This window comes from Triticum dicoccoides, chromosome 6B (assembly GCF_002162155.2).
Source record: "Triticum dicoccoides isolate Atlit2015 ecotype Zavitan chromosome 6B, WEW_v2.0, whole genome shotgun sequence".
Lineage (NCBI taxonomy): Eukaryota > Viridiplantae > Streptophyta > Magnoliopsida > Poales > Poaceae > Triticum > Triticum dicoccoides.
Genome location: NC_041391.1, coordinates 317,002,134 through 317,029,918, shown reverse-complemented (window position 1 = coordinate 317,029,918; position 27,785 = coordinate 317,002,134).

The window sequence follows — 27,785 nt, the reverse complement described above, 5'->3', positions numbered from 1 at the left end:
GATTTTGAGGCGCCAAATATTGAACTAGCTTTTGTAACTATTCAGATGCTTCTAGTTGCTAGCTTTAATTTGAGTACTTGTGGGGCCAAAATGGACTTCGTATGAGGAAGTTATGCCTGTTTTACTAAACAGTGCACAAAACAGATTCCAATCCGAATTCAACTACGAGGTTGAGTCTAGATAGATCCGAATTTTGTTTTTTTTCTTCTCTCTTTTTTTTCCTCACAATTTTTTTCCTTTTTTTTTCTCCGACTTTTTTTTTTACTTTTCTTTTATCTTTTTTTTCTCCGTCTTTTTTTCTCCTTTTTTTCTCTCTCTCGTTCCAAACAAACTAGATAAGATGCAGATTGGATCAAGCGAAGATGTGAATGATCTCAACTATGATTATGACAATGAACAGTGGGTAGCACATGGTGGAAACTAATGGATGGATGGTGGACAACAGAAGGGATAACGATGCAGCGGCGGCGTGACTAATGTGAAAAGAACTCGAAACTCTAAACGAACTAGACACTAAGACCAGCAAGTCGACATGACGATGCAACCGATAATTCAATAATGCATACAATGAAATGAAAATTGCAAAGGCTCAGACTGGCTTGGACAAAGGATGAATAGATCTAACTTTTTTTGTGGCTTTTTCTTGGACAATAGGTAAGAAAATAAATCTAATCTAGGAAAACTGGAAATTCTCACCGAGCAAGCTGAAAACTGATACCACTTGATAGAGGCAAAGGGGTGTCCCGATCTTTCGATGAGATGATAACTATCGATTTGGTGGAGACGACTTTGACGATCCGACTACAAACATGCACGACGTTGCGCCTTAGCAATCGCTAAACCAATCTCCTGAGGTTATTGACCACGCCGGAGCACGATCAACCTGACCACGAAGGTCTATTCCTGCAAGCAATCGAAGAACGAGCAAGAATATGATAAAGGCAATCTGAATATTGCGAATATGTATGAAGTATTGATAAAGGTGGGGATCCGTAAGCGGTCTTGGTCTGGTCGTTGGACACAAACGAAATACACGAAGTTGCAATGGCTAACTTTTAACTAAACAAATCCCAAGGAAAAAGCTACTAGATGGATCTACTTATATAGGAGCAAGGGGTGGCGGCCTAGGAGGTGGGAGGACGTCTCAAGGCAGCCTAAAACTAACCCTAGGTCGTACAAGGCCAATGGGCCCAAGTGGAGGTGATGCAACACCTTTGGACTTGTTGTTTGACTTGGATTCTGCTGCAACGTCTGATTGTTTCGTCGATATCTCAAAGCTCCGGACGAATTTGAAGGTGAATCCAATTGGGCTGGAAAGAGCACAAAATCTAGAATCCAACAAAAAAAGAATCACTCAATTCGGAGTCCGTATGAAAAAGTTGTTGGCGTTTTGAGTCAGGTATGTCTGTGCAGTCCGAATCTGAATCCAGAACGTGAGAGACTTGGACTCTATCTTCTCTTGGCCCAAAAGTGACGTGAGAGAACTTTTTGAACAGAACTTAAACATCTCTTTCTCCCTTATCTTCATATGTGAATTGTACAAATATCCCATACACCTGCAATTAGACAAAACACAAAAGTGTGTGAAGTATTTTTGTTCTGGATAACATAAATAGATTATTGAATAGTTTGCACTAGAAATCACCTGATAAATATGCATGTATGTAATATTTTTGGTCGTATCCAAGGTAGTCATGTCCTCATCAGTGGTGGTCACACTCATCCTCTCATAGGAAATGCTCTCAATGTCACGTATGGTGGAGTCACTCATGTCACTCATGTGGTGGTGGCTCTCCTCACATGGCACTTGGGGCATCTCGACATATGTGGGTGTCGGAGAGATGTAGGTGCAAATGTCTCCATGCACGGTCGCGTAGCTTGACTCGGAGTATGAGTCCAATGTGGGCGTCGTCTTCATGTTGTTGAAGAGGTTCGCGCTCATTGCTGTGGTCGAAGGGGATGGCCCTTGCTCGACCGTCTTGTCGCCGTCTTGGTATTGGAGGCCCATATGATGTGGCACCTCGTAGCTCGTCTCCATGACCGAAGGGAATTTCCCATGCTCGGCCATCTTCCTTGGGGGGCTTCTGAAGATGGAAGTGTCGCCCTCTCTCGAAGGTGATCGCCTTGGACTTGATGAAGTCGCTGTAGGCATACTTGTGGGAAGTAGGCGAAGATGTCGTACGTCCATAGGCGAAGATGCCTTAAGAACACTTGGCGAAGATGCCGAAGTGGTTGATGTAGCCGTAGTGCCGTCTTGGTGGTGGTCGTCTCGCGGTCTTCTCTTGTGCTTATGAAGCTTGGACTTGGCGTGTTGGGACTTGTGCATTTGTGCTTGTGGAGCATCTTCATGATGATGGTGTCGTTGTCGCGCTTGAGCTCGAAGGCGTTCGTCGTCGTCGTGCACATGATGCTTGGAGGTGACTTGCCCTTCATGACAATGTGGATCACGAACGTGATGGTGGTCGCCATGTAGATGTTGACTTGGACGACTTGCGCTTGCATCTTGTTTGCGCTCCGAAGACTTGTGGCTTGAATGTCGCCGCCTTGAAGACGACGAAGGGGAAGTAGACATGAGCAAGGTCCGAATCTCCTCCATCCTTGCATCTTGCTCCTCTTTATGTGCGGCAAGCTTCTTGTCAATGTAGTCCCTTTTCCTTGCTTCAGAGTGACGAATGTCGATGGAGATGTTCTCGATGCGCTCTCGCCATCTTGATTGTGCGCCTTGCACTTGTCGTTCTAGATCGAAGATAGACGCTTTGGTGATGTAGTTGTTCACACCGTCGTTGTTGTCGTAGACCGGAGATGAAATGCCTTGCCTATCCATCAGAAGACTCGAGCAAATATGAGTGGGAGAAAGAGAAGAACTTATACCAATGTACCTTGACCGAAGTTGACAATGAATCAAGTTCACTCAAATGCGGACAATGAAATAGCACTATTGGTACCAATCCTTGTCGGTTCTCACACCTACACAAGTAAAGCTTATAGTGGAGCTCGGTGAGGATAGTGGCACAAAAATTTAATGCAAAATGTTAGCAAGAGTCAATAATGTTGAAAGAGATTCACAAATTCGCAAGTGAAACAAATGGACCAATTAGCAAAGAATGGCACACGGAAACACACACATGGATAGATAAATGGGGTCGTGCAACCAAGGAATGAGCACAAAATGTGGAATCCATGGAAAATGCTCATGTTGCACAACTCAAGAGAGACGCTAGCACGATTTCTCTATAGGCGGATACGACACTTGTGCACAACCTATAAGATGCAAAAATGGATAAACTTTCTATCCCAAGTATGCTATGTATGTATGGTTCCCGGTGTTTCTCTCAAGATGATCCAAGATGATCGGATATGACAATCTTATATGCAATGTGGTATGATGCTATGGCACTTGCTTACAAGCTTCTTTGCTCTCTTTCTTTTGCTTAAAAGCTTTTTTTATGGCCACTTTTGCACAATGCACAAACCAAGATAACAATTGTGTATATGCGGGAACAAACTTGAGACACAATGGATGATATAATACCAAGATGATATTGTATGGTATGTAATGGAAGGTATGGATCACTAATGTGCACAAGTAACATTGCCGGCAATACTCAAATGGCTAGTCTCGATAGGCAAGTAACGCAAAATGGGCTAGGGGTTAACAATGCAATGGCAAGGGAATATACAATGGTGTCGTCGAGGTTACCGTCCTTTGCGATGATGAGTGGTGGTGTTCTTGATATAGACACCAAGATGATGGAGACTCGTCCCTAAGTAGCCAAAACACCTTAGGAAACGGAAAAACCGCGAACTCAAAATCTCAAATGACAAATGTCAAATGGTGGTAGCGGGAAAACGGTGGTGGTTTGCACTCGGCAATGCGGAAGTGGAATGATGGGCTATACACGTGTCGGAGTTGAAGTTGTCGTCCCTAAGTAGCCGAAACACCTTAGGAGACACAAGCCACAACTCAAACAAAATTGGGTTAAGTTGGGGTTGGTGGAAGCGTATGGTGGGTAAGCCTATGCGGAAGTGGTGGTGGTGGTTGATGAAGAAGTAATCGTCCCTAAGTAGCCGAAACACCTTAGGAGACTCGAATCACTACTCAAGCAACCACTAATGCTAAGGGCTAGTTTGAGCTTGTTTGAGTTGATCAAGATGGGTTAGGTTGCGGAAGTCGGTGGTGGCTATGCGGATGATGTGGTGGAAGGCCTAGGCAAACTTGCCAATTTTCCAAAATTTTGATGGAGTCAAATGATGTTGGTGGTATTTTTGTGGGAAGGGGGATGTCAAGAGCTTCAAAACGAGCTAAAGAACGTCAAAATCGGAGTTCGGATGAATTAGTTATGGATGAAACAAGAATCAGCCGAAGTTGATATGTACAGGTAGCGGACGTCCGGAAATGGACGGATGTCCGGTGGCCGGACGTCCGGTGAGCTCGGAAATCCGCTGTTTTAGCTCGGGATCGGGGTTCCGGACGTCCGGTAAGTAGCGGTCGTTCGGTGGTTCCTGCGGCTCCGGACGTCCGGTAAAGTGGCGGTCGTCCGATGGGTTGGGGTCAACGCGGGATTTGAGCTCCGGGACGCGATTTTGGGCGGAAAATGGAGATTTCGGGGTCAAAATTGGGTGGATTTCGTGGATGGAAAGAGGGGAAACTCGGGGGAATGCTAAACCCACTTGAAACCAAGCAAATCCATGGATCAAAATCAACAAAACATCATCAAACCAACAAATCAAAAAAAAAATTGGGGCTATTTTTGGTGGGGATTTTCGGATTTTGGGAAGAACACAACAAAATCAAGCTAGAAAAAGAGGGGTAAGGGCTCCAAAAACGTGATCAACGTGGCTCATGATACCAAGATGATGTAGGGTGGAACCCTATGTGGACGATCTTTCACGTTTGGAGTGGATCCTACGGGGAAACACAAAGAACGAGCGGAAGAACACGAGGAAATCACGGGGAGGAACGAGGGAAAATACTCAACCAACAAGGAATCGGTCACACAAGTGCTAGATCAAAGAACACAAAGAGATACACGAGATCCAAAGTCAACAAAGGTAAGGATACAAAGGTAACCGATCTTCTTGGTGAGGAGGTCTTGAATCCACAAGGGGATCTTCCCACGAGGGGGTCTTGAATCCGATAGGATCTTTTCCGAGGAGGCCGCGGTCTCTCACGAGGAGGAGATCCGATGGATGAGCGAAGCTCTATCTCTAATCTGAGCTAAATCAACGCTAAATCTAATTAGGAGGAGGTGGAGGAGTATATATAGTCTATGTCCACGAAGGGGTAAGTGAGAGAGAGGATACATGGGCCTCGGTGATGAGGACATCAATACAATTGTTACACCCACAGCCCCTGCTGCTATACATAGTGGACCAATTACTAGAGCTCGCGCACGCCAACTAAATTACCAGGTACTTTCGTTTCTTGGTAATGATTTTAATGTTCATGAGAATATGATGCTGCCTAAATTGGATACATTTGTTTTGCTTACAAATGAAGGGCCTAGCTTGGAGAAGGATGAACATTGGAGCAAGAACAAGCATGGAGATGATGGCATGCGCAAGGGGAATAAGAACGGAGTTACAAGTGATGATTTCAGGACTTTGAAGCCACCATAATGGGTGCATGAAGCCTTGGACGAAATATACAAGATGCCACTTCATAAATTTCGTCCCGAGGCTATTATAGGTTCTGCGTCACCTTATTATTGGGCCAGGCCCATGTAATTTCGAAATACATAAGTATAGGCTATTTTTAGAGTCCGTATGTGTGGGGAAAAAAGAGATAGGGTTGATTTCGGACCCCTCCACCAAGGGCCACGAAATTTCCCCCTCTTCCTCCATATATACAACCCTTAGGGCATCGTTTAGACTTTGGGTTTTGTTTAGATTAAAAGTTCGCCATAGCTGCAACTTCGCGTACTTCGTTTGTGTTCAACGACCAGACAAAGGCGTCACAGAACCCCACCTTGATCAATAAAGCTTTCATCTTATATTCGCAATATCCAGATTGCAATCTCAGTTTCTTGCTTGTTCTTCGTTTGCTCGCAGGAAACAGACCCTCGTGGTCAGGTTGATCATGCTCCGGCGTGGTCAATAACCTCTCGGAGTTGGTTTAACGATTGCTAAGGCTCGACGTCCTCGCACGTTCGTAGTCGGATCGTCAAAGTCGACTGCCACCAAAGCGATATCCATCATCTCATCGAAAGACGGGACACCTTTGCCTCTATCAAGTGGTATCAGATTTTCAGGTTGCTCGGTGAGATTTTACAGTTTTTCGTAGTTTAGATCGAGTCCTTTCTTCATACCTATAGTCCACGAAAAAGCCACAAAAAAATTAGGGTTAGTTCATCATATCCGAACCAGTCTGAGCCATTGCATAATTTTTTTAGGGTTTTGCTTTGTTGAATTCGCGGTTGCATCGTCGTGTCTAGTTGCTGGTCTTAGAGTCTAGTCTTTTAGAGTTTCGAGTTCTGGTCATAAGTTGTCATGCCGCCGCCGCACCATCATCATCGCCCCTGCCATCTACCACCACCGCTTATCCGCCACCGCTTCGAATCCGTATCCATATACCACCACCGCTGTCATATACCACCACCGCTGCCATCTACCACCATATATCCACCACCAATCCGAGTTCTTGTCATATTAGGTGTGTTTCCGAGATCCATCTAGTTTCCGATTCGTGTTTCCTTGCCGGAGTAGGTTTCGCAAAAAAAAAGAGTCTGGAAACCACCCTCCATTTAGGCCCAAAATTTTTCGAAAACGCATTTTTCGAAAAAATTCTGGCTATCCTATTTTTAGGTTTTTCTGAGTGTTTTGAGACAGGTGCCATTATAGGAAGTTTTTTTTGACCCGTTTCCAGTTTTTGGGTCCGGGCAGTCGAAAAAACGAAAAAAAAATTGGTCGAAAAAATTGCGTGCCCATCCTGTCAGTTTGACCTAGGAAGAGTTTTGAGACACTCGCCATTATAGTGATTTTTCGCAAAAAAAAACAGCGCAAAAAAAAGAGCGAAAAAAAAATTCCAGAGTGTGCTTCTCCCTTGTTTACGTGTAGCGCTGTGATTTTGTTAGAGTTCTAGGCTCGCGTCTCTAGCACGGTCTAGCCTAGGACCAACACAGTACCGTCGTTGAGCGTTTATTCAACTTTGCATCTCTGAATTGATTTTTGCTGACCCCTTTTGCTACCATATTATAAGCCTTCCCAGCTCCACATACATCTACGTCGTGCGTTTGACTCTCCCTGGTAATCGCTCTATCCAAGCTTTGAGAGTTTTGACTACAACGGTTGTCGGTCACCACCTGCTGTTGGGTAAGAACTGGTAAGAATTTGAGATTTGCTTGACGGATTTGTGACACCCACCACCACCTCTTGTTAGTAGTTTGTAGGATCATATTCTTGTGTGTTTCTATTGCTGCTAACCATGCCAGGATCACAAGCCGACGAGACTGACTGGGAGAACATGACGAATAAGGATTTGCATGATAAATTTCAGCAAATGATGAGTGGACAGGTGCAAGATGTGCTAAACAGATTTGAAGAGGCCATGGAGAAGATAGATGGCATGGAGAAGACGTTCGAAACAAAGCTCGATAACAAGTTTAATGAATTGCTCGCGCGTCTTCCACCACCACCACCCACTGCACCTAACGCACCTCTCCAACAACAACAACAACAACAACGACTACCTCCACGTCGCGAAACAGACCTCCGCCGAGCGAGCCGTGTTCCTCTTGCGTTTGGCCAAACTGTTGGTGCTGCTGTTGATACTTCTGTGGCTCCTGCTGCTGATGCGGAGGAGGATGATTATGTGGGAGATTACAAGGATGAGGTTGCTCAAAATCAGAACTACGTGCAACCACCTGCACCACAACCACCAGGTCGTCCACATGCAAATAATCACAATGGTAGGGCTTTCCCTCAGGTACGAGATCATGACCATCTTCCTAAATTGAAATTGAATATTCCACCTTTCGAGGGTAGATATGTTCCTGATATATATCTTACTTGGGAGTTAGAAACTGAACAACGATTTACATGTTTACAATATCCCGAGGAGAGACGGGTTGCCGCTGCTGTTTGTGCTTTCACTAGTTTTGCATGTGTATGGTAGTCTGAACATTGTAGATTATATCCTATTCCAACTACTTGGGCTGCTTTGAAAACTGCTATGCGTACTCGTTGGGTTCCACCATATTATCAACGTGAATTGCTTCCAAAATTACAGCGCTTAAGACAAGGAAAAAATTCTGTAGAAAAATATTATCAGGAATTACAAACTGGCATGATTAGATGTGGTATTGTTGAGGAGAATGAAGCTATGCTTGCAAGTTTTCTGGGTGGATTAAATAGAGAGATTCAGACCATTCTAGACTATAAGGAGTATACTAATATCACTCGTTTATTCCATCTTGCTTGTAAAGCTGAACGTGAAGTGCAGGTTCGACAAGCATTGGCGCGAACTAACTTTTCTGTAGGCCGACCTTCATCATGGACACCGCGTGCATCTTCTACTTCAACTGCACCAGCACCTCAATCAGGTGTCTCTTCCAGTCGTGATACAAGAAAACAGGCACAACCACCATTATCTGCTAAGAGCGCACCTGCTGGGCCTGCACAGAGTTCTTCTTCTTCCATGGCATCAACAGGGCACACAAGTGATATTATTTGTCGTCGTTGTAAGGGAGGAGGTCATTATGCGAGAGAATGCAAATCTCCGCGTGTGATGATTGCTACCGCGGATGGTGGATATGAGTCCGCTAGTGACTATGATGAGGAGACTTTGGCTCTTATTACACGTGAAGAACATGGTGGAGATGATTCTGATCATGAGACGCAATACATGGCTCCTGAAGACGCTGACAGGTATGAATGTTTAGTTGCTCAATGTGTTTTGAGTGTGCAGGTCACACAAGCTGAGCAAAATCAGAGGCACAATTTGTTCCATACTAAGGGAGTTGTGAAAGAACGTTCTGTGCGTGTCATCATAGATGGAGGGAGCTGCAACAACTTGGCTAGCATGGAGATGGTGGAGAAGCTTTCACTCACCACAAGACCACATCCACATCCTTACTACATCCAATGGTTCAACAACATCGGCAAGGTTAAGGTAACACGTACTGTTCGTGTGCATTTTAGTATCTCTACATATGCTGATTATGTTGATTGTGATGTGGTACCTATGCAAGCATGTTCCTTATTACTTGGTACAAAATGGCAATTTGATAAAAATTCTGTACACCATGGTAGAAACAATCAGTATACTCTTGTTCATAAGGATAAAAATATTACTTTGCTTCCTATGACTCCTGATTCTATTTTGAAAGATGATATTAATAGAGCTAATAAAGCAAAACAAGAGAAGAATAAGAGTGAAAATCAGATTGTGGCAAAAGAATTTGAGCAACAAATGAAGCCTAATCATAAACCATCTAGTGTTGCTTCTGAAATTAAATTGAAAAGTGCATGTTTATTTGCCACCAAATCTGATATTGATGAGCTAGATTTCAGCAAATCTGTTTGCTATGCTTTTGTGTGCAAAGAGGCATTATTTTCATTCGAGGACGTGCCTTCCTCTTTGCCTCCTGCTATCACTAACATTTTGCAGGAGTTCGCTGACGTCTTTCCACAAGACGTGCCACCGGGATTACAACCTATTCGAGAGATTGAGCATCAGATTGACTTAATTCCCGGTGCTTCACTGCCAAACCGTGCGCCATACCGTACCAATCCAGAGGAGACGAAGGAGATTATGCGTCAAGTACAAGAGCTTCTCGACAAAGGTTATATACGCGAATCCCTTAGTCCTTGTGCTGTTCCTATTATTCTAGTGCCGAAAAAAGATGGTACATCGCGTATGTGTGTTGATTGTAGAGGCATTAATAATATTACTATTCGTTATCGTCATCCTATTCCTAGGCTAGATGATATGCTTGATGAATTGAGTGGCTCTACAATATTCTCCAAAGTTGATTTGCATAGTGGATACCATCAAATTCGTATGAAATTGGGGGATGAATGGAAAACAGCATTTAAAACTAAGTTTGGATTATATGAGTGGTTAGTCATGCCTTTTGGGTTAACTAATGCGCCTAGTAATTTCATGAGACTAATGAACGACGTTTTACATGCTTTCATTGGACGATTTGTGGTAGTTTACTTTGATGACATATTGATTTATAGCAGATCTTTGGAAGAACATTTGGAACATTTACGTGTTGTTTTTATTGCTCTACGTGATGCACGTTTGTTTGGTAACCTTGGGAAGTGCACCTCTTGCACCGACCGAGTACCTTTTCTTGGCTATGTTGTTACTCCACAGGGAATTGAAGTTGATAAAGCCAAGATTGAAGCTATTGAGAATTGGCCGCAGCCCAAAACGGTCACACAAGTGAGGAGTTTTCTTGGCCTCGCTGGATTCTATAGGCGTTTTGTGAGAGATTTCAGCACCATTGCTGCACCTCTCAATGAGCTTACAAAGAAAGATGTGCCTTTTCTTTGGGGTACCGCACAGGAAGAAGCCTTCTCAGTATTGAAAGATAAGTTGACACATGCTCCTTTACTCCAACTTCCTGATTTTAATAAGACTTTTGAGCTTGAATGTGATGCTAGTGGAATTGGATTAGGAGGTGTGTTATTACAAGATGGCAAACCTGTTGCATACTTTTCTGAAAAATTGAGTGGGCCTAGTCTGAATTATTCTACTTATGATAAAGAATTATATGCTCTTGTTCGGACTTTAGAAACATGGCAACATTATTTATGGCCCAAAGAATTTGTTATACATTTTGATCATGAATCTTTGAAACATATTAAAAGTCAAGCTAAACTGAATCGTAGACATGCTAAATGGGTTGAATTCATTGAGACTTTTCCTTATGTCATTAAACACAAGAAGGGAAAAGAAAATGTTATTGCTGATGCCTTGTCTCGTCGCTATACTATGCTTTCACAACTTGACTTCAAAATATTTGGTTTGGAGACCATCAAAGATCAATATGTGCATGATGCTGATTTTAAAGATGTAATGCAGAATTGTAAAGAAGGAAGAATGTGGAACAAGTTTGTCGTTAATGATGGATTTGTGTTTCGTGCTAACAAGCTATGCATTCCAGCTAGCTCCGTTCGTCTTTTGTTGTTGCAGGAGGCGCATGGAGGAGGATTAATGGGACACTTTGGCATGAAGAAGACGGAGGACGTACTTGTTACACATTTCTTTTGGCCAAAGATGAGACGGGATGTTGAGCGTTTTATTGCTCGCTGCACTACATGTCAAAAAGCTAAGTCACGACTCAATCCTCATGGTTTATATATGCCTTTGCCTGTACCTAGTGTTCCTTGGGAGGATATATCTATGGACTTTGTTTTAGGTTTACCTCGAACAAAGAAGGGGAGGGATAGCATATTTGTTGTAGTGGATAGATTCTCGAAAATGGCACACTTTATACCATGTCATAAAAGCGATGATGCTGTTAATGTTGCTGATTTGTCCTTTCGTGAAATTATTCGCTTGCATGGTGTGCCAAATACTATTGTTTCAGATCGTGATACTAAATTTCTTAGCAACTTTTGGAGATGTTTATGGGCTAAGTTGGGGACTAAACTGCTTTTTAGTACTACTTGTCACCCCCAAACTGATGGACAAACTGAAGTAGTCAATAGAACGTTGTCTACTATGCTTAGGGCTGTTTTGAAGAAGAATAAGAAAATGTGGGAGGAATGCTTGCCTCATATTGAATTTGCTTATAATCGTTCATTGCATTCTACTACTAAGATGTGCCCTTTTGAAGTTGTGTATGGTTTCCTACCTCGTGCACCTATTGATTTGTTGCCTCTTCCATCTTCGGAGAAGGTTAATTTTGATGCTAAACAACGTGCTGAATTGATTTTAAAAATGCATGAGTTAACTAAGGAAAACATTGAGCGTATGAATGCTAAATATAAACTTGCTGGAGATAAGGGTAGAAAACATGTTGTGTTTGCACCTGGAGATCTTGTTTGGTTACATTTGCGTAAGGATAGATTTCCTGATTTGTGCAAATCAAAGTTAATGCCACGTGCTGATGGTCCCTTTAAGGTGTTAGAGAAAATAAATGATAATGCATATAAACTTGAGCTGCCTGCAGATTTTGGGGTTAGTCCCACTTTTAACATTGCAGATTTGAAGCCTTATTTGGCTGAGGAAGATGAACTTCCATCGAGGACGACTTCATTTCAAGAAGGGGAGGATGATGAGGACATCAATACAATTGTTACACCCATAGCCCCTGCTGCTATACATACTGGACCAATTACTAGAGCTCGCGCATGCCAACTAAATTACCAGGTACTTCATTTCTTGGTAATGATTTTAATGTTCATGAGAATATGATGCTGCCTAAATTGGATACATTTGTTTTGCTTACAAATGAAGGGCCTAGCTTGGAGAAGGATGAACATTGGAGCAAGAACAAGCATGGAGATGATGGCATGCGCAAGGGGAACAAGAAGGGAGTTACAAGTGATGATTTCAGGACTTTGAAGCCACCATAATGGGTGCATGAAGCCTTGGACGAAATATACAAGATGCCACTTCATAAATTTCGTCCCGAGGCTATTATAGGTGCTGCGTCACCTTATTATTGGGCCAGGCCCATGTAATTTTGAAATACATAAGTATAGGCTATTTTTAGAGTCCGTATGTGTGGGGAAACAAGAGATAGGGTTGATTTCGGACCCCTCCACTAAGGGCCACGAAATTTCCCCCTCTTCCTCCATATATACAGCCCTTAGGGCATCGTTTAAACTTTGGATTTTGTTTAGATTAAAAGTTCGCCATAGCTGCAACTTCGCGTACTTCGTTTGTGTTCAACGACCAGACAAAGGCGTCACAGAACCCCACCTTGATCAATAAAGCCTTCATCTTATATTCGCAATATCCAGATTGCAATCTCAATTTCTTGCTTGTTCTTTGTTTGCTCGCAGGAAACAGACCCTCGTGGTCAGGTTGATCGTGCTCCGGCGTGGTCAATAACCTCTCAGAGTTGGTTTAGCGATTGCTAAGGCGCGACGTCCTCGCACGTTCGTAGTCGGATCGTCAAAGTCGACTGCCACCAAAGCGATATCCATCATCTCATCGAAAGACGGGACACCTTTGCCTCTATCACTCGGGCTCGAACACTGTGCGCAGACAGGTACCGGACGTCCGGTGGGGTCCGGTCGTCCGGTGGCTCGTGGGCGTCCGGACGTCCGGTAGTCTCCGGACTTCCGCTAATTCGGCTCGGGTGTCGTGGCACCGGTCGTCCGGTGGGGCCGGTCGTCCGCTCGCTGGGAGGTATGGCCGGTCGTCCGGTCCTGGATGGACGTCCGCTCGCTGGGGCCTGCGTTGGCTGGGTCTTCAGGCGCCGGTCGTCCGCCAAGGGCCGGACGTCCGCTCGCCGTGAGAGGCCGGTCGTCCGGTGTCGTCCGGACATCCGCTCGCTAGAGCTTCTTCGGCAGCTTCTTCTCTTGGTCCTTGTACTTGGCGTCCTCGCTAGCTCGTCCATGGTCTTCCTCCTTGTTCCTGGTCGTGCATAGCACACATATTTGAGGTAGTAACCATGTCTCACGTGTGGGAAGTGAAGGTTCGGAGAGGAGCGAGTTCACCTTGTGTCCAATGGCGTATGTTCGAGGTCTCGTCGTATGTCCACTTGGGGTTTGGAGAGTAGTCGGAGTATACATGGGGATGAACGTGGGATGCTCCGCATCACTTCTCCTCGGAGTTCACGGCCTCTTCGGAGAAGATCCCCAAGCGGATTCAAGACCCCTTTCTAGGGAAGAACATCAAGGCCTCCTCTCGAAAAAGAACGGTTCCGTCGTATCCTTTCCTTTGTTGATCTTGAACCTTGTGCTACCTTATGTGTGTGATGATCTAGCACTCGTCTGATTGATTCTATGTCGGTTTAGTGTTTCTCTCTCGTTTTCCACGTGTTCCCCTTTGTGTTTTCCGCGCGTTCCTCGTGTTCTCCCGTAGGATTCCCTCCAAACGTGAAAGATCGACGTTCTAGGGTTCCACCCTGCATCACATTGGCACTTCCTTTTGAAGGAAATTCGAGATATTATGTTGCTTATAGACATTAGCCCTCCTGGTAGGGACCAGCGTACCTTTCTGCAGATGCTCTATGATCCGGGCAATCTCATTTGGCCGTAAATTGAAGAAAATCCAGCGGCTATATGCCTTATTCTCCTTGTTTTCGCCGGATGGCATGCTGTAACTCATGCGCGTGAAAGCCAAGAACAAAAGGGCATTCCTGGCATCGGTCAACATATATGTGGAAACGATATCTCCACTATAGAGGATAAGAAATTTTGGGGCAGTCAGGCAAAAAGCGCACGAGAAAATGAAGTACTTTCAAGGACTGCCATAGAATGGACAGATGTTGATGAGGACATCAATACCATTGTTACACCCACAGCCCCTGCTGCTATACATACTGGACCAATAACGAGAGCTCGCGCACGCCAACTAAATTACCAGGTACTTTTGTTTCTTGGTAATGATTCTAATGTTGATGAGAATATGATGTTGCCTAAATTGGATATATTTGTTTTGCTTACAAATGAAGGGCATAGCTTGGAGAAGGATGAACATTGGACCAAGAGCAAGCATATGGAGATGATGGCATGCGCAAGGGGAACAAGAACAGAGTTACAAGTGATGATTTCAGGACTTTGAAGCCACCACAATGGGTGCATGAAGCCTTGGACGAAATATACAAGAGGCCACTTCATAAATTTCGTCTAGAGGCTATTCTAGGTGCTGCGTCATCTTATTATTGGGACAGGCCCATGTAATTTCGAAATACATAAGTATAGGCTATTTTTAGAGTCCGTATGTGTGGGGAAACAAGAGATAGGGTTGATTTCGGACCCCTCCACCAAGGGTCACGAAATTCCCCCCTCTTCCTCCATATATATAGCCCTTAGGGCACCCTTTAGACTTCGGATTTTTGTTTAGATTAAAGTTCGCCATAGCTGCAACTTCGCGTACTTCGTTTGTGTTCAACGACCAGACAAAGGCGTCACAGAACCCCACCTTGATCAATAAATCTTTCATCTTATATTCGCAATATCCAGATTGCAATCTCAGTTTCTTGCTTGTTCTTTGTTTGCTCGCAGGAAACAGACCCTCGTGGTCAGGTTGATCGTGCTCCGTCGTGGTCAATAACCTCTCGGAGTTGGTTTAGCGATTACTAAGGCGCGACGTCCTCGCACGTTCGTAGTCGGATCGTCAAAGTCGACTTCCACCAAAGCGAAATCCATCATCTCATCGAAAGACAGGACACCTTTGCCTCTATCACTCGGGCTCGAACACTGTGCGCAGACAGGTACCGGACGTCCGGTGGGGTCCGGTCGTCCGGTGGCTCGTGGGCGTCCGGACGTCCGGTAGTCTCCGGACTTCCGCTAATTCGGCTCGGGTGTCGTGGCACCGGTCGTCCGGTGGGGCCGGTCGTCCGCTCGCTGGGAGGTATGGCCGGTCGTCCGGTCCTGGATGGACGTCCGCTCGCTGGGGCCTGCGTTGGCTGGGTCTTCAGGCGCCGGTCGTCCGCCAAGGGCCGGACGTCCGCTCGCCGTGAGAGGCCGGTCGTCCGGTGTCGTCCGGACATCCGCTCGCTGGAGCTTCTTCGGCAGCTTCTTCTCTTGGTCCTTGTACTTGGCGTCCTCGTTAGCTCGTCCATGGTCTTCCTCCTTGTTCCTGGTCGTGCATAGCACACATATTTGAGGTAGTAACCATGTCTCACGTGTGGGAAGTGAAGGTTCGGAGAGGAGCGAGTTCACCTTGTGTCCAATGGCGTATGTTCGAGGTCTCGTCGTATGTCCACTTGGGGTTTGGAGAGTAGTCGGAGTATACATGGGGATGAACGTGGGATGCTCCGCATCACTTCTCCTCGGAGTTCACGGCCTCTTCGGAGAAGATCCCCAAGCGGATTCAAGACCCCTTTCTAGGGAAGAACATCAAGGCCTCCTCTCGAAAAAGAACGGTTCCGTCGTATCCTTTCCTTTGTTGATCTTGAACCTTGTGCTACCTTATGTGTGTGATGATCTAGCACTCGTCTGATTGATTCTATGTCGGTTTAGTGTTTCTCTCTCGTTTTCCACGTGTTCCCCTTTGTGTTTTCCGCGCGTTCCTCGTGTTCTCCCGTAGGATTCCCTCCAAACGTGAAAGATCGACGTTCTAGGGTTCCACCCTGCATCACATTGGCACTTCCTTTTGAAGGAAATTCGAGATATTATGTTGCTTATAGACATTAGCCCTCCTGGTAGGGACCAGCGTACCTTTCTGCAGATGCTCTATGATCCGGGCAATCTCATTTGGCCGTAAATTGAAGAAAATCCAGCGGCTATATGCCTTATTCTCCTTGTTTTCGCCGGATGGCATGCTGTAACTCATGCGCGTGAAAGCCAAGAACAAAAGGGCATTCCTGGCATCGGTCAACATATATGTGGAAACGATATCTCCACTATAGAGGATAAGAAATTTTGGGGCAGTCAGGCAAAAAGCGCACGAGAAAATGAAGTACTTTCAAGGACTGCCATAGAATGGACAGATGTTGATGAGGACATCAATACCATTGTTACACCCACAGCCCCTGCTGCTATACATACTGGACCAATAACGAGAGCTCGCGCACGCCAACTAAATTACCAGGTACTTTTGTTTCTTGGTAATGATTCTAATGTTGATGAGAATATGATGTTGCCTAAATTGGATATATTTGTTTTGCTTACAAATGAAGGGCATAGCTTGGAGAAGGATGAACATTGGAGCAAGAGCAAGCATATGGAGATGATGGCATGCGCAAGGGGAACAAGAACAGAGTTACAAGTGATGATTTCAGGACTTTGAAGCCACCACAATGGGTGCATGAAGCCTTGGACGAAATATACAAGAGGCCACTTCATAAATTTCGTCTAGAGGCTATTCTAGGTGCTGCGTCATCTTATTATTGGGACAGGCCCATGTAATTTCGAAATACATAAGTATAGGCTATTTTTAGAGTCCGTATGTGTGGGGAAACAAGAGATAGGGTTGATTTCGGACCCCTCCACCAAGGGTCACGAAATTCCCCCCTCTTCCTCCATATATATAGCCCTTAGGGCACCCTTTAGACTTCGGATTTTTGTTTAGATTAAAGTTCGCCATAGCTGCAACTTCGCGTACTTCGTTTGTGTTCAACGACCAGACAAAGGCGTCACAGAACCCCACCTTGATCAATAAATCTTTCATCTTATATTCGCAATATCCAGATTGCAATCTCAGTTTCTTGCTTGTTCTTTGTTTGCTCGCAGGAAACAGACCCTCGTGGTCAGGTTGATCATGCTCCGTCGTGGTCAATAACCTCTCGGAGTTGGTTTAGCGATTACTAAGGCGCGACGTCCTCGCACGTTCGTAGTCGGATCGTCAAAGTCGACTTCCACCAAAGCGAAATCCATCATCTCATCGAAAGACGAGACACCTTTGCCTCTATCAAGTGGTATCAGATTTCCAGGTTGTTCGGTGAGATTTTACAGTTTTTCGTAGTTTAGATCGAGTATGTTCTTCATACCTATAGTCCACGAAAAAGCCAGAAAAAAAATTAGGGTTCGTTCATCCTATCCGAACCAGTCTGAGCCTTTGCATAATCTTTTCTGTATTTGCGTTGTTGAATTTGCGGTTGCATCGTCGTGTCTAGTTGCTGGTCTTAGAGTCTAGTCTTTTAGAGTTTCGAGTTCTGGTCATAAGTTGTCACGCCGCCGCCGCACCATCATCATCGCCCCTGCCATCTACCACCACCGCTTATCCGCCACCGCTTTGAATCTGTATCCATATACCACCACCGCTGCCATATATCACCACCACTGCCATCTACCACCATATATCCACCACCAATCCGAGTTCCTTGCATATTAGGTTTGTTTTCAGGATCCATCTAGTTTCCGATTCGTGTTTCCTTGCCGGAGTAGGTTTCGGAAAAAAAACGCAATTTTCAAAAAAAATTCTGGCTATCCTATTTTTAGGTGTTTCTAAGCGTATTGAGACAGTCGCCGTTATAGAAAGTTTTTTTGACCCGTTTCCAGTTTTTGGGTCCAGGCAGTCGAAAATAAAATGGTCAAAAAAATTCCGTGCCCATCCTGTCAGTTTGACCTGGGAAGAGTTTTGAGACACTCGCCATTATAGTGATTTTTCGCAAAAAAAAGCATCGCAAAAAAAAACATCGCAAAAAAAAGGAGCGAAAAAAAAAATCCAGAGTGTGCTTTTCCCTTGTTTACGTGCAGCGCCGTGATTTTGTTAGTGTTCTAGGCTCGCGTCTCTAGCACGGTCTAGCCTAGGACCAGCACAGTACCGTCATTGAGCGTTTATTCAACTTTGCATCTCTGAATTGATTATTGCTGACCTTTTTTTTGCTACCATATTATAAGCCTTCCCAGCTCCACATACATCTACGTCGTACGTTTGACTCTCCCTGGTAATCGCTATATCCAAGCTTTGAGAGTTTTGACTACAACAGTTGCCTATCACCGCCAGCTGCTGGGTAAGAACTGGTAAGAATTTGAGATTTGCTTGACGGGTTTGTGATACACCACCACCACTTCTTAGTAGTCTATAGGATCATATTCTTGTGTGTTTCTATTTGCTGCTAACCATGGTAGGATCACAAGCCGATGAGACTAATTGGGAGAACCTGACGAACAAACAGCTACATGATAAATTTCAGCAAATGATGAGTGGACAGGTGCAAGATGTGCTAAACAGATTTGACGAGGCCATGGATAAGATAGATGGCATTGAGAAGATGTTCGAAACAAAGCTTGATAGCAGGTTTAATGAATTGCTCGCGCGTTTTCCACAACCACTGCCGGCTGCACCTACCGCACCTCTGCAACAACAACAACATCGCATCCTTTCGAATCAGCATGGACGAGCGAAGCGTGTTCCTATTGAGGATGGCCAAACTTCTGGTGCTGTTGTTCATGTTGTTGATGCTTCTTTGGCTCCTCCTACTGCTGCTGCTGGTACCCAGGAGGATAATGAGTATGCGGGCGATTATGAGGATGAGGTTGATCAATATAAGAACTACGTGCAGCCACCAGCACCACCACCAGCAGGTCGACCTCAGGTATATATTCGTAATGGTAGGCCTGCACCACCACCTCAGGTACGAGATGATGTCCATATTCCTAAACTGTAATTGAATATTCCACCATTTGAGGGTAAATTTGTTCCTGATATATATCTTACTTGGGAGTTAGAAACTGAACAATGTTTTACATGTTTACAATATCCTGAGGAGAGACGGGTTGCTGCTGTTGTTTGTGATGTAGGGTGGAAACCTATGTGGACGATCTTTCACGTTTGGAGTGGATCCTACGGAGAGACACAAAGAACGAGCGGAAGAACACGAGGAAATCACGGGGAGGAACGAGGGAAAACACTCAACCAACAAGGAATCGGTCACACAAGTGCTAGATCAAAGAACACAAAGAGATACACGAGATCCAAAGTCAACAAAGGTAAGGATACAAAGGTAACCGATCTTCTTCGTGAGGAGGTCTTGAATCCACAAGGGGATCTTCCCATGAGGGGGTCTTGAATCCGATAGGATCTTCTCCGAGGAGGCCGTGGTCTCTCACGAGGAGTAGATCCGATGGATGAGCGAAGCTCTATCTCTAACTTGAGCTAAATCAACACTAAACCTAATTAGGAGGAGGTGGAGGAGTATATATAGTCATGGGACACGAAGGGGTAAGTGAAGGGGTACATGGGCGGCGGCCCAACACACTGTGCGCAGATAGGCGTCGGACGTCCGGAGGGTTCCGGTCGTCCGGAGGCTCGGGAAGGCCCGGACGTCCGGTGCTCTTCAGACTTCCGTAGATTCGGCTCGGGTGCGCTTCGGTCGGACGTCCGGAGGGGGCCGGTCATCCGGAGGCTCGCGGGGTCCCGGACGTCCGGAGTTCTTCGGATGTCCGCAGATTCGGTTCGGTGGTCGCTGGCACGGTCGTCCGGAGGGGGTCGGTCGTCCGGAGCCTGGGAGTCGTCGGACGTCCGGTCCTGGTCGGACGTCAGGCCGCTGTAGCTTCAGGCAGCTTCTTCTCTTGGTCCTGGTACTTGGTGTCCTCGCCGTCTTGTCCATGGTCTTACTCCTTGTTCCTGGTCATGCATAGCACATATATATGAGGTAGTAACCATGTCTCACATGTGGGAAGTGAAGGTTCGGAGAGGAGCGAGTTCACCTTGTGTCCAATGGCGTATGTTCGAGGTCTCGTCGTATGTCCACTTGGGGTTTGGAGCGTAGTCGGAGTGTACATGGGGATGAACGTGGGATGCTCCGCATCATCTCCCCCCCTTGGGAAAGATCTGACCTCGGATCGTGATCCTCATCACCATGGAAACGGTTGACGTAGACGGACTTGTAGTTGGACGAAGTTGAAGACATGGCGCAATCCAAGTAGTCCAAGGTGTCGCCGGAGTGATAGACATGCAAAAAGAGCAAACACAAGCAACACTCGGAAATACATTGGTTAGCGCACACAAAGTGTCCATCATGTAAGAATGAGTCCGTGCGGCAAGATTTGTCGTGAGAAAGTGCATGAAGCTTATCAAGATGATCTAGAATGAGTTGCAAAGCATTCATGTGAGGAAATGCAATCATTGTGCACACAAATGTGTTGTAAATATGATTAATGCAACCACGGTGCAAAATGATGTCATAGTGAGACGTTTATCAATAGCATGAATATGGCAATGGATGCTCAACATGTGTATGTTATCATGCAATTGATGATGGGTAATATGATCATGATGTATGAATATGCCAGCAAGGAAGATCACAACAAATTTGCTAAGGAAGTGCACAAGCTCATATATCATGGATGACATGGAAATAGATGCAACAAGACAAGCATAATGGGAGTCAATCCATGCATGGGGTGCAAACTTGTGGTGAGTATGATATGTCCATCGAGCATGACATCTATGAGCACAATCAACAAATATGGAGGTGTTGGTGTACCAAAGCTCGATGTCAAGGCATGAGTGGAGTTTCGAAAGTGCATCCAATAAGTGCGAGCGCTCCTCAATGTGAAGGTCCATAGAGCCAATGTCCAATGTTGCTCCTCCATCCAATAGATGTAACATGTAGACAACAAGAAGGAAGCAACAATGAAAGAGTGACCCATCCAATATGCTTTTTTGAGGATGGCTCAAAGAGAAGGAGTTCACCTTTATGAGGATGTCGAAAATATTGGTGTTGCGCATCATGTATGCCTTCAAATAGCCAATATGTCTCATGACGTTAATGCCTTGTGAATCCTTCAAAACGAAAGAACATGACAAACACTCGGAAAAACAAATGAGGTTAGCGGAAGTGCAAAACCTATCATTCGTGTGGTAAGATACCCAACAAGTGTATGCATCATGCTCATCATAAGAAAGTACAAGGGAGCATTTCATAGTATGGAGGCATATGATGCAAGAACAACCAAATGCAATAGGCTCAATCAAACAAGCATGCATCACAAGTAAAGTGTCCAAGTCTCCAAGATCAATAAGCATAGCAAGTTGGCACTCAATACAAGGTGATATGAGAGATGCAACTAATGGAGACAAGAGGCAATGATCATGACAAATCAAGTGAGAGGCATCAACATCTATGTCATCAACCCAAGAAAGCAAGCAATAGTGGAACATGGGTGATGCAACATAGCAAGAAATCATAGCGATCAAGTCAAACATGCTAGTAGTGCGAAGATGCAACATACTAGAAGGAATCATGGCAAGCATGTCATGTGTGCAAATAGTGGGCATGAATAATTCACATGTCATAGCACAAGCATGAAAGCAAGATGTGAGGAACATAGCATGAATGTATTGGTGAGAAGCCATATGTAAATAGCAATGGGTCATCATGACTCTCCCAACACAACAAACATCGATAGCATGGGGCACATGATAAACATGGCAATAGCAACAAGGATCTCCACCAAGCATGCAAATACACATAGGGTCAATCATGGGTAGATGCAAGCAAGGGTCACAATTGCATGGCAAAGGCATAGAAGCAAGCATAGCATGCAAAGTGAACACGGTAAAATGAGCATAAGGTGACAAATGGTAAATAGCCCATAGCCGTGTGAGAGCCAAGTAGAAGAGATGCGCGTAGTCCTTGCGCAAAGGGAACGGTGGTAAGGATAGTCCACGGGATCCCAACTCATTGTTGCTCTCAAGAGCTCGTTTCGTCAACTCTTGGGATTGAGAGGTTGACGAGTATACATGAGTACCTACACAAAATAAAGACAAAGGAAAAATTGTGTGTGCATGGTATATGTACTCATCATCCATCATGATGCGCATGGGCATGTGTCAGTTAGCACAAAATATCCAATGCTCAAATAAATGAGATGCGTGATATAGAAACATGTCATCCATCATGATAGGTTTGTTGTTATGTATAGCATAATGGAGACTCGAATTGTGTAATGCATCACGAACAATATCTAGAGCATTGTTATTCATGGAATGCATATGGTGTACACTATGATGAGAATCATGCAAAGTATGGAATGCATCAAAATCTCCTAATATGTATGAGGAAACGATGGGGGTCTCCTCATGAGCATTTATGGAAACATAACATGGGGAATACTGAAAACATCCAAAACAATGCTTATTTGGAACAATGTGATCATTGCATGACATAGTAGATGAATTGCGCAAATCATGTAAAGGAAGCATGGCAATATCATCACAAGAGAAGCAAAAGCCAATGACCATCATCTCGTCATCTATGCCATAAGTGCAAATGGGATTGATTTTAATGGGGCATGCATAGTTACTATCTTGAGATTGAAATGATTCAATATGGGAGATCTCACTCATAGCATATGACAAGGTCAATGGATTGTCAAACATGAAGCGACCAATAGAATTTTCACAAGATATCCTATGAAGCATAGCATCAGAACTAGGCAACTCAACATGCTCATCATCATATTCATCATAAATAGGTAATTCAAGGCATGAAGAAGTCTCACTAGCATGAAGCATCGGAATAGGTGGATCAACATCATGCAAGCAATCATTGGTAAGGTAGTCCACTAGTGGGACAAGAGAAGCACCATCACCTATGATACCTTTGGAGCGTCGCCCATGTGTTGTAGGTGAGGTGTTGAAGATCAAGTCACGGTCATCGTCATCTTGATGGAACCATGTGGGGGGTGCATCATATTCCACCATGGCCATCGGTTTCTCCATTGGAAGGATGGACTCGTCGCGTATAGGCGTGTCGTCATGTAGGAGACCTAGCACCAAAGAAGAAAACACACTAGGAGTAGAGGGTAAGTTGTTAGAAATCATAGTGGCCTCACATGCCTTGTCAACTACCTCACTCTCTAAGTGTTGTGGCTCACTCACTCCCTCAAGGATGCTCTCACTCATATGGTTGGTGGAGTCACTCAAATGGCGCTCAACCTCACATAGGATGTGTGGCATGCTCTCATATGTGGGGCTAGTGGTGGTCACACTCATCCTCTCATAGGAAATGCTCTCAATGTCACGTATGGTGGAGTCACTCATGTCACTCATGTGGTGGTGGCTCTCCTCACATGGCACTTGGGGCATCTCGACATATGTGGGTGTCGGAGAGATGTAGGTGCAAATGTCTCCATGCGCGGTCGCGTAGCTTGACTCGGAGGAGGAGTCCAATGTGGGCGTCGTCTTCATGTTGTTGAAGAGGTTCGCGCTTGTCGCCGTGGTCGAAGGGGATGGCCCTTGCTCGACCGTCTTGTTGTTGGAGGCCCATATGATGTGGCACCTCGTAGCTCGTTTCCATGACCGAAGGGAGTGTCCCATGCTCGGCCATCTTCCTTGGGGGGCTTCCGAAGATGGAAGTGTCACCCTCGCTTGTAGGTGGTCGCCTTGTACTTGATGAAGTCGATGTAGGCGTACTTGTGGGAAGTAGGCGAAGATGCCATACGTCCAAAGGCGAAGATGCCTTGAGAACACTTGGCAAAGATGCCGAAGTGGTTGATGTAGCCGTAGCACCGTCTTGGTGGTGGTCGTCTCGCGGTCTTCTCTTGTGCTTATGAAGCTTCGACTTGGCGTGATGTAGGGCTTGTTGGGACTTGTGCATTTGCACTTGCGGAGCATCTTCATGATGATGATGTCGTTGTCGTGCTTGAGCTCCTTGGCGTTCGTCATCGTCATGCACATGATGCTTGTAGGTGACTTGCCCTTCATGACGATGTTGATCACGAACGTGATGGTGGTCGCCATGTAGATGTTGACTTGGACGACTTGCGCTTGCATCGTGTTTGCGCTCCGAAGACTTGTGGCTTGAATGTCGCCGCCTTGAAGATGATGAAGGGGAAGAAGACTTGATCAAGGCGCGAATCTCCTCCATCCTTGCATCTTGCTCCTCTTTATGTACGGCAAGCTTCTTGTCGAAGTAGTCCCTTCTCCTTGCTTCGGAGTAATGAATGTCAATGGAGATGTTCTCGATGCGCTCTCGCAATCTTGATTGTGCGCCTTGCACTTGTCGTTGTAGATCGAGGATGGACGCTTTGTTGATGTAGTTGTTCACGCCGTCGTTGTTGTCGTAGACCGGAGAGGAAATGCCTTGCCTATCCATCAAAAACTCGAGCAAATATGAGTGGGAGAAAGAGAAGAACTTATACCAATGTACCTTGACCGAAGTTGACAATGAATCAAGTTCACTCAAATGCGGATAATGAAATAGCACTATTGGTACCAATCCTTGTCGGTTCTCACACCTACACAAGTAAAGCTTATAGTGGAGCTCGGTGAGGATAGTGGCACAAAAATTTAATGCAAAATGTTAGCAAGAGTCAATAATGTTTAAAGAGGTTCACAAATTCGCAAGTGAAACAAGTAGACCAATAGCAATATGTGGCACACGGAAACACACACACGGATAGATAAATGGGGTCGTGCAACCAAGGAAGGAGCACAAAATGTGGAATCCACGGAAAACGCTCGTGTTGCACAACTCAAGAGAGACGCTAGCACGATTGCTCAATAGGCGGATACGACACTTGTGCACAACCTATAAGATGCAAAATGGATAAACTTCTATCCCAAGTATGCTATGTATGTATGGTTCCCGGTGTTTCTCTCAAGATGATCCAAGATGATCGGATATGACAATCTTATATGCAATGTGGTATGATGCTATGGCACTTGCTTACAAGCTTCTTTGCTCTTTCTCTTTTGCTTAAAAGCTCAATTCTCTTTTTTTCTATGGCCACTTTTGCACAATGCACAAACCAAGATAGCAATTGTGTATATGCGGGAACAAACTTGTGACACAAGATATGATACCAATATGATATGGTATGTATGCAATGGGAAGTATGATCACTAATGTGCACAAGTAACGTTGTCGGCAATACTCAAATGGCTAGTCTCGATAGGCAAGTAACGCAAAATGGGCTAGGGGTTAACAATGCAATTTGCAAGGGGAATATACAATGGTGTCGTCGAGGTTACCGTCCTTTGCGATGATGAGTGGCGGTGTTCTTGATGTACATACCAAGATGATGGAGACTCGTCCCTAAGTAGCTGAAACACCTTAGGAAACAGAAAAACCGCGAACTCAAAATCTCAAATGACAAATGTCAAATGGTGGTAGCGGAAAGCGGTGGTGGTTTGCACTTGGCAATGCGGAAGTGGAATGATGGCTATACACATGTCCGAGTTGAAGTTGCCGTCCCTAAGTAGCCGAAACACCTTAGGAGACACAAGCCACAACTCAAACAAGCTCAAACAATTATTGGGTTAAGTTGGGGTTGGTGGAAGCGTATGGTGGGTAAGCCTATGCGGAAGTGGTGGTGGTGGTTGATGAAGAAGTAATCGTCCCTAAGTAGCCGAAACACCTTAGGAGACTCGAATCACTACTCAAGCAACCACTAATGCTAAGGGCTAGTTTGAGCTTGTTCGATTTGATCAAGATCGGTTAGGTTGCGGAAGTCGGTGGTGGCTATGCGGATGATGTGGTGGAAGGCCTAGGCAAACTTGCCAATTTTCCAAATTTTTGATGGAGTCAAATGATGTTGGTGGTATTTTTGTGGTTAGGGGGGGTGTCAAGAGCTTCAAAACGAGCTAAAGAACGTCAAAATCGGAGTTCGGATGAATTAGTTACGGCCGAAACAAGAATCAGCCGAAGTCTGAAACTACAGGTTACGGACGTCCGTAAAAGGTCGGACATCCGTAAATTCAGTTCGGGTTAGGGGTTCCGGTCATCCGGAAAAGGTCGGACGTCCGGTCGTTCCTGGGGCTCCGGACGTTCGTAAAACTCCGGTCGTCCGGTGGGTCGGGGTCAACGCGAGATGCGAGTTCCGGGACGCGATTTTGGGCGGAAATTGGGGATTTCGGGGTCAAAATTCGCGGGATTTTGTGGATGAAAGATGGGGAAACTTGGGGAAATGCTAGATCCACTCGAAACCAAGCAAATCCACGGATCAAAATCAACAAAACATGATCAAACCGACAAATCACAAAAAAAATTGGGGCTATTTTTGGTGGGGATTTTCGGATTTAGGCAAGAACACAACAAAATCAAGCTAGAAAAAGAGGGGTAGGGGCTCCAAAAACGTGATCAACGCGGCTCATGATACCAAGATGATGTAGGGTGGAACCCTATGTGGACGATCTTTCACGTTTGGAGTGGATCCTACGGAGAGACACGAAGAACGAGCGGAATACACGAGGAAATCACGGGGAGGAACGAGGGAAAACACTAAACCAACAAGGAATCGGTAACACAAGTGCTAGATCAAAGAACACAAAGAGATACACGAGATCCAAAGTTAACAAAGGTAAGGATACAAAGGTAACCGATCTTCTCCGTGAGGAGGTCTTGAATCCACAAGGGGATCTTCCCACGAGGGGGTCTTGAATCCGATAGGATCTTCTCCGAGGAGGCCGTGGTCTCTCACGAGGAGGAGATCCGATGGATGAGCGAAGCTCTATCTCTAACTTGAGCTAAATCAACGCTAAACCTAATTAGGATGAGGTGGAGGAGTATATATAGTCATGGGCCACGAAGGGGTAAGTGAAGGGGTACATGGGCGGCGGCCCAACACATTGTGCGCAGACAGGCGTCGGACGTCCGGAGGGTTCCGGTCGTCCGGAGGCTCGGGAAGGTCCGGACGTCCGGTGCTCTTCGGACTTCCGTAGATTCGGCTCGGGTGCGCTTCGGTCGGACGTCCGGAGGGAGCCGGTCGTCCGGAGGCTCGCGGGGTCCCGGACGTCCGGAGTTCTTCGGATGTCCGCAGATTCGGTTCGGTGGTCGCTGGCACGGTCGTCCGAAGGGGGTCGGTCGTCCGGAGCCTGGGAGTCGTCGGACGTCCGGTCCTGGTCGGACGTCCGACCGCTGTAGCTTCAGGCAGCTTCTTCTCTTGGTCCAGTCTTGTCCATGGTCTTCCTCCTTGTTCCTGGTCATGCATAGCACATATATATGAGGTAGTAACCATGTCTCACATGTGGGAAGTGAAGGTTCGGAGAGGAGCTGATAGAGGCAAAGGTGTCCCGTCTTTCGATGAGATGATGGATATCGCTTTGGTGGCAGTCGACTTTGACGATCCGACTACAAACGTGCGAGGACGCCGCGCCTTAGCAATCGCTAAAGCAACTTCGAGAGGTTATTGACCATGCCGGAGCACGATCAACCTGACCACGAGGGTCTGTTTCCTGCGAGCAAACAAAGAACAAGCAAGAAACTGAGATTGCAATCTGGATATTGCGAATATAAGATGAAAGCTTTATTGATCAA